Consider the following 9,677-nt stretch of genomic DNA (forward strand, 5'->3'; position numbering starts at 1 on the left):
AAAGTAGAGAAGCAGATGAACAGATTCCCTAACCATATGTACAAAAACCAAAAATAATTCAGGTTGACCCCTTAACCATGCACATGTGAGACAGATACCAGGTTAGTTGGTATTTAAAAAAGGAAAACATTAGCAAAATTCCTCAGAGGAATATCAAATAACCTAAAGTCTATATACCAAAACATTGAGAATATCCAGATGGAATCCAAAATAAAATATAAAGAATGAGAAAAATACAACAAATTCTCAATGACTTAAAGTTCTACATCAAGAAGCTATATTTAAAATTTAAAACTCATATCAGACAAAGGACTTGAAACCAGAATACATGAAGAATTCTTATCATATACCAATTTAAAACTGGGCAAAAGATTTGACAGACATTTCACAAAAAAAAAAAGATATACACATGAATAATAAGTGCATTAAAATGTCTATCACCATTTGTCATCACGAAGAAAAATTAAAACAATGAGATACCATTAAACATCATGTATTTATTTATTTATTTATTTATTTAAATTTGAGGCTGCAACTTCAAACTCCTGGGCTCGAGCAATCCTTCTGCCTTGGCCTCCCAACTAGCTAGGACCACAGGTGCAAACCACTATGTCCAGGTAATTTTAACTCTTTTGTAGAGAAAGAGGGGTTTCACAGTGTTGCTCAGGTTGGTCCTGAACTCCTGGCCTCAAGTGATCCACCTTGGCCTCCCAAAGTGCTGGAATTACAGACAGTCACCGCACCCAGCCTGAACATCTTTTAAAATAGCTAAAATGTTTTTAAAAATTGGCGATATCAGGTGTTGAGGGTATTCTGTCCTCGTAAGTCACTTGTGGGAATGTAAAAGCATACAACCACCTTAGAGAACACTTTTGCAGACTTTTGGAAAGTTAAACATATGACATTCATAACCCAGCCATCCCACCTCTAGAATCTACCTACTAGAAATGAAAACATATATGCACATAAAGACCTGCACACAAATATTCACAGCAGTTTCATTTGCAATGATCTCAAACTGGAAATAATCCAAATGTTCATCAGCAGAGAATAAAGAAAATACGGTATAACCATATAATGCAATAGTATTCAGCTACCAAAAAGTACTTCCCTACTAATATATGCATCAATGTGGAGTTACTCCGGAAATTATTATACCGAATAAAAGAATCCATTATATCTTTAAGAAGAGTGCCTACTGTATATTTCCATTTTTATAGAAGTTTAGAAAATCTAAGTTTACCTATAATCGACCAGTGGTAAGAAATGCAGTGAAAGAAGAAGTGTAAACGACACATAGAAACTTTTGGAGGTGATAGAAATATTTGGTACCTTAGTTGTGGTAATAGATTTTTAGTGTAATATGTGTCAAAACTTATCAAATTATTCACTTTATATATGTGCAGTTTTATTTTATATGAATTTTACTTTAGCAAGAAATAAAACATTAAGATAATAAATGCTACTTGTGTTTTAAAAAGAAGATATGGTACCTACTTTCAAAGATTTTTATAATCTGGAAGTAGAGTGAGATGAAACAATAATTTAAAAAAAGTAAGGGGGCTGGTGTAGTGGCTTATCCCAGTAATCCCAGCACTTTGGGAGGCCAAAGTGGGAAAACTGCTTGAGGCCATGGAATTCAGGGCCCATCTGGGCAACATAGTGAGACCCCTCTGTCTCTACAAAAATAAAAAATAAAAAAAAATACCAGGGTGTGGTGGTGGACACCTGTGGTCCCAGCTACTCAGGAGGCTGAGGTGGGAGGATTGCTTGAGCCTGGGTGGTCAAAGCTGCATTAAGCTGACTGCACCACTGCACTTCAGCCTGGGTGACTAAGACCCTCTCTCAAAAAATAAAATAAAATAAGATACAATAGCTCTCAAAAGTGAAAATAAATATAATAATTTTGAATTTGGAAATGTAAGCTAATAAATCTTAAAGTCTAATTTTTGAATGAATAAGCAAGGCTTACTCACCATTTATGACTTTGTTCATACAAAGGTAACCTGTGAATCTAATTATTCGTATTCAAAGAACAAAGGAGGTCCTAGTTGTCTGTTTAAGCTTTAATTGAAAAACACATTAGAACTATGTTTGAAAACAGACCTTAAAACGTCTCCAGTGCTTATTCCAGAGCTCTGCATCTGTGGACCTTCCATTTTTGATCATTAGGACAATGATGGTAGAAACCAGAGTTTTTTCCTCTAAAGACATTTTTTCCTAATGTACAAGCCTTAAAAAGTAAGTCTGCAGGATTGCATGGCACGTTGAACCTCCATCTTTTGGCTCATTCACTGAAAGGGACTTTGCTATAGGCCACCAAGCATTTATCAAATATTCATGACAGGTCTGGTACTGTGCTAGGCATTTTGGAGCAGGAAGGCGTACATGGAAAGAGTCACTATACCTGCTTTCATTCATGTAAAAATTAACTTTGAATACGTACAACAATTAAGGAATAACAGTAGTATAATAAATACCTTGTAGTGGTTAAACTATAAATGCAATTAAAAGAGCAAAGAAGGCAATACTGAGACAGAGAAATAAGCAAGACTTTCTCAAGTCTTGAGTCTGGACTTGAAAAAGGTAGAGGGAAATCAGCAGAAGTGGAGACAAATTCACTATCATTCATTCATTCAATGAATATTAAGAATCTACCATGCCAAGGCACTGAGCAAAATGCTAAGAACACAGCGGTGAACAAAAATGCACTAGTCCTTGCCCCCACATGTTGCTCCCAGCCTACTAGAAGAAGCAGTTACTGAATAGATATGCAAATAAAAATAGAATTGCAAAAGATTACTAGTGCTGTGAAGGAACAGTGCACGGGTGGAAAAGATGCAAGAGCTGAGGAAAGAGGACATGCACAGAAAACACAAGGCCGCCAGGGGATGTTCAGGATTCCAGATTTTAAGTGCAACATTGTGACCAGCTGGTGAAGAAAGCATGCCCTCTAAGGTCAAATAAAGTCAACTAAATAGAGGGTACACTAGGCTGCTACCAAAGAACAACTTCACTCAAGTCTTCTCGCCTAATACCACCAGCCTCTCTCTCAGGCCCTGCTTCTCTTTGGGTTCACTTCTCCTCTGGCACCTTTCCCTTTGTCTAAGTCACTCTTTATTTCCCTGTTCAAAGTCCTGAGAAAGACAATCTGATTGGTCCAGGTTATTACCTTCAGTCCTGCTTGGGTAAAGTCTTTTGTACCAGAGCAGGTTACACATCACTGGCCAGCCTAGAAATTGGTTGCCCTTGGGTCACATGGTCATCCTAATCCAATCAGCTGTGACCAGGAGTCATATGGCACAGAAACGGCTAAGAAAGAAGAACCTAAGGTGGAAATGAAGATGGCAAATGCCATTGTCAATGGTATTTGTCAACCTCCTTAATATAGCCAGAAAAAAAAAAAAAAGGTTTCTCTAGTAGAGTGGAAGTAAGCAATAGAAGGCTTTGAAAATTAGAGAACTGAGCCTTTTTATGGAAACCATTGAAATCTTACAAAGGAAATATGCAGAGACTGATATGATGAAAGTGGAATTTCAGGAAGACAAGTGAATTTGTCTTAGTTTTCTGTTTCTTTTTCTACTAAACCATACATTGAGATTTAAAGGTCATAATATTTTCTCTTACCTTCTCAGATCAAATGTGATGAGAAATGGGTACAGAGAGAGATGAAGGTAAAATAGCAGGCTAATTATTGATAAAGCTAGATTACAGAATATGGCTTAGCACTGACTTCCTCTTGAATTGACTGCCAGTCACTGGCAGGGTAGGGACAGAGCCCAAGGAGTGGAGGAGAAGGCACTATTCTGTTCAGAGGGCCAGTCTTAGGAAGAGAGAGAAAAGGTGGGGACACCCAGATCCCAACTCACCACACAATCACCTCTTTGATCTTGTCAAAGAGTAAAAGAAATACAGGAGCTATTTGTCACACAACTGCTGTTTTCTGAAAACCTGGCAAGTGGCAAGTCCTTTCCTGCAACATTTCTGTATCCTGAAGGCCTGTTATTCCTCACCCCTGATTTGCCTGTTTCATCCCCTGTCAATACACAAGAGGGTCCCTCCTCTTCCTCACCATTCTGTTTCTCCTCATTCAAAAGTCTGCTCAGAATTCAGCCTTTATATAGGGTTCCCATAAGAGAAATATCTTATCATATCTTTTCTTTTTATCACTCAGAATGTATAAAATATTTTATCATATAGGTGTTTTTCACTTAACATCATTACCCTAACTCAACAAAATTGGTTGTAAAACAATTCTTTCTGAAGCAAGAGAACTTTGCACTTTTTTAAAACAAACAGCCTACTCTGTTTTTTCAAATGTCACCCATTAGAAAATGAAGCAGGCACTATAGGTATTGTTGAACATGAATTCAGTCATTCTAATACAGTACAAAATCTGAAGACTACTCTTTAGGCCATTAACAATAATTCAAAAGATATTTGCATGGAGTACCCTAAGAAAAAATATGAAAACAGAGAAGTTCAAGAGAAGTTATAGAAGAAAACAGTACTGGAAATTCTGGCAGGTGAATTATTTGCTTTATTCTCTCACTACTCACCTTGAAATATCAACAATCACAAAGATCTTAATAATTTTTATCAGTTTGATGACTATAAAACTTTAAAAGAGGGAGAATATTTACTTCTAGCAAAACAAAGAAGCACCCATTATGTGGTAGCACATGTGGTTGTAAGACAATCAACCACAAACAACTGGTAACTTCATACATAACTTGACTCCTTTTATCCCAAACCATGTTTATTTAATTACAGCCTTGTGCCTTCATTAACGATGTTTCCAAATATCTCTTGATCCTGGCTAAGTGTTTCTAAATATTGATCTTGGGTTAGCAATAACTGTGACATGTATAAAAAGGAGATATTAGGCAATTAAACTGTCCAAAACAGTTGACCAAGTCATGCAAATTCTCTAAACCTAGAGGAGGATCAATCTTGAAAGTGAAGTTGTGATTTAATTCATGCACTTCTTAAGTATGAGATTCTAAGTGAGCATTGGGAAGCACAGGAAACCTTTACTAATGAATCTTCAGGGACCAGTTAGCACAGTTTGTTAAATTGGAATGCTAATTAGGTCTAGGCAATAGTTTAAATCAACCTAAATGCTTGTTAGTTTGACCGATTACAGGTGCCCAATAAGTGTTTGTTTGAATTCAATAATTCTCTGTCCAGAGGGAATATTCTGGTTCATGAGTGGCTGAATTGAAAAACATAAGCTATTAGTCATGAATAAATTGCATATCAACTGGTGCATTTCAGCATTACTACTGGAAGTCAAAGGTCGCGGCAGTGATGGCTCAGTCAGGTCCCTTTCCTTTGGTAGGTCCTATGCAGTGACATTTCCAAATGGACCTAGATTATTTTGAAGCTTTTTCATGGCATGTGTAATATTATGGAAAGTACAAGAGTGAAACACCTGGGTTATAAGTCAGTCCAGAACTACCAAACTATTTAATGACAAAGCAAGTCTAGAACCCACTGTGCTGACTTGTGGGGAGTCTTCCTTCCATTGTGGCCCCTCAAATCTTTCTTGAGTCTACATTTCTCCCTTTCCTACCCCCAAAACCTGCTGATTTCCCCTCAGTGTATTCTCAAATATTGAGTGTTAGGTTCAGATTAAATACTGTAGCCTGTATGTAGCCTTTTGATTCAACGACTGGTGTCCTGACTCCACAAAACCATCCCAGAATTGTTCCTGTCTCCCAGGTGCTAGAAACTGCATAGCCCAACACTTCCCATAACAACATACACAAAGCTAGCTCCAATCCTGCAATTACACAAGAGCCAGGGACACTGCTGCAGGTAATGAGTCAGGTCAAGAAGGATTCCAGTTTGTCTTTTGGGTAATGTAACCCAAAAGCAGAGGCAATGAATCATTGTGTTAGAAGAAACTACTTTGGTATCAGACAAAACCACGTGGGGCTTAGGGCAAATTTCAAATGTGGCACTTCAGCAGTGGCAAATTAGTATTAAATTCAGTTGTATGTGTCAGAAAACCCCCAAATAAGCACTTAGCTAAGCTGTAGCTATGATTTCTGCATCCCAGCTAGTAGGAAGAAGGAATTGGAGGCCCCATTCTTCTAAGGACAACAGCCAGTAGTCTCCCATGTCATGCATACTTACAGGTGATGGGCCAGAACGTAGTGAAATGCCCCTGTCAAGGCTCAAGGAAGGCTGGGACATACAGCTTCCACCCTGGGTGCCCTGCTAAAAACCAGATATTCTCTTGCTTAAAAAAAAAAAAAAAAAAAAAAAAAAAAGCCGAACATGGTGGCTCATGCCTGTAATCCCAGCACTTTGGGAGGCCTAGGTGGGCAGATCATGAGTTCAAGAGTTCAAGACCAGACTGACCAACAGGGTGAAACCCCATCTCTACTAAAAACACAAAAATTAGCCAGGCGTGGTGGCACACGCCTATAATCCCAGCTACTTGAGAGGCTGAGGCAGGAGAATCGCTTGAACCTGGAAGGCAGAGGTTGCAGTGAGCCTAGATTGCACCACACCACTGTACTCCAGCCTGAGCAACAGAGCAAGACTCTGTCTCACAAAAAAAAAAAAAAAAAAAAGGCAGAGGAGATATTGTATAGAAATTAAGTCTCTGTTTCATTCCCTTCCTAACTATGGGACTATGGGTAATAATTTTGAGCTAAAATCTTCTGTGATTTAAGATAATACTTCCTTTGTGTGGATTATTTTGCTTAACCTCTCAGCGGTACCTGACACTGTTCAGCACAAGCTCCTTGCTGAAACAATCTATTCTTCCTGTGACTTCCATGGCAGGATAGTCTCCTGACTTTCCTCTGACCTTTCTATGTCTTCCCAATTTTTGTTGTTAATAGTGTTGCCTCCTCTTCTTCTTTCTGTTCCTTAGTGTTCCCATTGGCTCTGTCCTGGAGCAGTTTCTTCCTCACTTCTCACTTTACCCATTTTCCTCACTGTTATCATGATGGAAGGAAGTATAGTGTACATTTATTGAATGCTTACTATACACTAGGAACTATAAGTGTGTTATATATAGCATCTCACTTAATCCTATCAACAATCCCAAAGCTAAATACCATTGTTATTATGGAAGTTGGTGTGATCTGTCCACTGTTGAGCAATGTCAGGTTTGGATTTTAGTCCAGGACCATCTGACTCCCACAGATTTTGAGCTTACTACTACACCCACCCACCTTTCTCCAACCATGTAAAAGGAAAACCCTACCAGGCCTCAGCACATACTCAGTCGCTTACTGGATACATCCACTGATGATCATGTACACATTTCAAACCCAGGATGCCCCTGAGTAAACTCCTGGTTCTTTCATCAACTATTTATTGAGCACTTATTATGTGCCAGGCACTGCCGTAGGTGCTGAATCTACTGAAGCAACCGAAAGAGACAATCTCTAATTTCATGAAATTTACTGAAGGCACAAACAGTGAAAGAAACAACATCAGTTTGTGAGAAACACTACAAAAAATGAAGCAGGCTAAATGGATAGAGAGATGGAGAGGGCTGTACAGTAGTGGAATAATGGCCCCACAAAAGATACCAACCCTCTAATCCCTAGAAGCTATGACTATGTTGCATTACATGGAACACAGAATTTTACACATGTGGTTAAGGTTAAGGGTCTTGAGGTGGGGAGATTTTCTAGAATAATGTAGATGAACCCAGTATCATCACATGGACCCTCAAAAGTGAAAAGTTAGAGGTATGTGACAATGACAATGGAAGAAGATGCAGGAGAAATGTAGAGCATGAGAGGGAATTGACTGCCATAGCTGGCTTTGAAGATGGAGGAAGGGGCCACAAGCCAAGGAATGTGGTCATGGAAGCTAGGAATGGCTGTCAGTTTACAATCAGTAAGAAAATGGGGACATAAATTTCTGCTGCTTTAAGACACTAAATTCTGATCTTTTTTTCCAGCAGCAACAGAAGACTAATGCAGGCTGTTTTAAGTAAGGTGGCCAGAAAAGGCCACTGAAAACAAAGACCTGGAGAGATAGCTGAGAGAAGAGTTTCCCAGCCAAAAGAAATGAGTCTGGAGTGAGATGAACTTGGAATGTACAAGGAATAGTAAGGAGGTGAATGTATCTGGAGTGAGGGGAGAACTGTCGGAGCTGAGAGAGCAGGAACAGCCTAGGCCAGCACATGTGGAGATGTGCAGGTCATGCAGCTTTGGATTTTATTCTAAGTACGATGAGAGGACTGGTCAGCAGGGGAGAATCACAACCTGACTTAGCTTGTAAGTTTGCCTGTGGGTGCTGTAATAAGAGTGGACTGGATGGGGCAAGTGTAGCAGGAAGGAGTCCAATTAGGAGACTCTGGATTGTTATCCAACATTCCAAATAAGAGAAGAAGACAGCTTGGACTAGGGTGAAAGAGGTGAAGTAATTGGTCACACATAGGATATATTTGAAAGTCAGAGTGCATTCTATTTTCTGATGACTTGGAAGTAGGGTGGGAAAGAGAGAAGCCAGGATGGGCAACTAAATGACTAAATGCATGGTGGTGCCAGACAATGACATGGAAAAAAGTGTGGTAGAAGAAGGTTGGGAGGGATCAAGAGTCAGGTTTTTTTAGACATAAGTTTTAGATGCCAAATAGCCATCCAAGTCAAGATGTCAGGTTTTTAGGTATGTGAGTCTGAATTTAGGGACAGTTTGGATTGGAGGCATGTGGTAGGCAGATTTTAGTTACTCCCCAAAGACGTCCACATCCTAATTCCCAGAATCTGTATGTCATGTTACATGGCAAGGGGGGTTAAGGGGTAACATAATGGAACTGAAGTTGCAAAACAGCTGTCCTTAAAATAAAGAGATATCCTGGATTATCTAGTTGGACCCGATGTAATCTAAAGGATACTTAAATGAAAAAGAGAGAGGCAGAGGACTCAGAACCAGTGATACGGCACACTTAACTAGCCAATTCTGGCTTTGAAAAGGATGAAGCTGGTTTTTGAAGTTGGTGGAAGTGGTCATGAGCCAAGGAATTGGGACATCCTTCTAAACACTGGAAAAGACAAGGAAACGGATTCCTTCTGAGAGCCTCCAGAAAGGAACACAGCCCTGCCAACACCTTGAGCTTAGTTCAGCGATAACCATTTCAGACTTCTGAGCTAAAAAGCTGTAAAATAATAAAAGGTGTGTTGTTTTAAGCCACAAAGTTTGTGGTAATTTGTTACATGTGCAATAGGAAATTAACATAAGGCATAATTTCTCTGAAACGTCAGTGTATCCTCTCTTGGTAAATGACATAAACTTCACCTGAAGCTTCACATGAAAGCAGAAATACGTGCCACCCTTAATTCTTTCCTCTCCTTCATGCTCCTAATCCAGTCACAACGAAGTTCTCTAGATTCTACTTACTAAATATTTATTCAAAGTTACCCTCTGTCTCCTTTCTCTACACAGGTCATGATCATCATCATCATTCCCCTTTGGAAAAGAAGACAATAGAAACCCACCATCTATTCCCCATTTAGCAACCAGAATAAGTCTTCTAAAATGAGTATTTCAAATTATTCCTCTCACCTTGAAACTTTTCAATGGCTTGCTGTTTCACTCTATAAATTCTCAACTGCTTGACATGGGTTAGAAGATCCTTCAAGGTTGCCTCTGCCTTCAGCCTTATTTCCTCACACTTGTCCTCACATTGAACTTCTTCCAGA

This window comes from Theropithecus gelada, chromosome 8, assembly GCF_003255815.1.
Source record: "Theropithecus gelada isolate Dixy chromosome 8, Tgel_1.0, whole genome shotgun sequence".
Taxonomy (NCBI): Eukaryota; Metazoa; Chordata; class Mammalia; order Primates; family Cercopithecidae; genus Theropithecus; species Theropithecus gelada.